Source organism: Odontomachus brunneus, unplaced genomic scaffold, assembly GCF_010583005.1.
Source record: "Odontomachus brunneus isolate Ranch 3 - 2012 unplaced genomic scaffold, Obru_v1 Obru_scaffold_198, whole genome shotgun sequence".
Lineage (NCBI taxonomy): Eukaryota > Metazoa > Arthropoda > Insecta > Hymenoptera > Formicidae > Odontomachus > Odontomachus brunneus.
The window spans coordinates 250320-251810 of record NW_022639648.1 but is presented as its reverse complement, the minus strand read 5'-3'; positions in this window follow the sequence as shown (position 1 = coordinate 251810).

Below are 1491 nucleotides of genomic sequence, written 5' to 3'. Positions count from 1 at the left end.
TCCGGCCCATACGTTAATGGCCCAACGATATTGAAAAGCGCCTTCTCGAACGGCGTACGGATTTTCTTCCTGCCAAAGCAGGAAATTCCGCGAATTAAATATGCCGTTCGGTGTGAAGGTGGCCTCGTCCGTCCACAGGATGCGATCGGGGAAAGAAATATTCCGCCGATACTGCGCGAGGAGACCTACGTATATTAAAGGATGATTAATAGAAACATATTCAACATAGTCAAATAAGTAACAAATAAATATTACAGAAATACCTTCACAAAAGAAGACGCGCCGTTGTTCGTCGTCAGGGAGTAACTGTTGTACCCGTTGATGATTAAACGGGCGCAATCCATTCTCCCGTAGCATACGATGCACCAGTCGTCGTGATAGACGTAGTGCAGCAGCTACACAACGCACGCTGTTTCCAGGATTTCTTTCGAATTCTTGTAAAATCCTCTCTTCATAATGGACGTGGCGATACCGTATCCTTCCAGCGGGTCGTATAGTCGGCAGGAGAACTCCGGTTTCCCTCAAGCGGTCAACACACCGCTGAATGACACAGCGCGAAGGATGTCGTTCACGCTCGGGAAATCGTTCCGCGTAAAGGCGTTCGGTGGCACGTAAATTTTTTCGAGTGATCCACGTCGCGATAACAACGAAAGTAACGCGAGAAATAAAACAATCTTCGTCGATCGTTAATTGCTTATGTCAGGACCCACAGCTTCAGTGCACGATACAGTTCAGTATGAGCAACTCGTGCTGTTTATCCAAACACAATAGCCAAATTTACCATACATGAATATACTGATATGGTTATCACATACGGTATGGCTGGAGGGCACATCGTGCGACGCGCAATATTGTACGAAGAGCCGAACTTTGTATACGGGAGGGAGGACGGCACTTCGAACAATTGTTACATTAATTTGTAACAGTGGATTAGGCCTACTGGGGACACCACTTAAAAAAAAACGCGCCATGTTATCTACCGCCACGTGGTGTGGAAAAGATAACACTGAATTATAATTAAAATTATTTCTAAAGGGAAGAAACGCGAGATATTTATTTCTCGGTGGCACACGCGTACGACGCGTGGTGGCGACACGCAAGCGGCACGCTGCAAACAATCGGCGTTCACGCGTCAGATTGCTCCGTCTTCGATTGCTATCCGAAATTCACTGCTAAAGCCTGTTCTACTCAGAGCTGGAAAATCTTTCCCGGACGCACTGACGTTTACTCCTTCCATTTCTCATATCGAGATACTTTTGTTTGTCTGTGTGACTACGCTCCCTCGGCCGAGTTCGGCGAACCGAGCGAGGGAATGACATTCTCTCTCTCGCTCGGTGCGCCAAACTCGGCCGAGCGCGCGTAGTCACACGGACGGACAGAAGCGTCTCTGTGTGAGAAGTGAAAGGAGTAAAACGCCAGTGCTCCCAGGCAAGATTTCCCAGCTCTGATTCTACGTCGTATGTCGCTGTCGGATATTGCAAGCAGCTGATA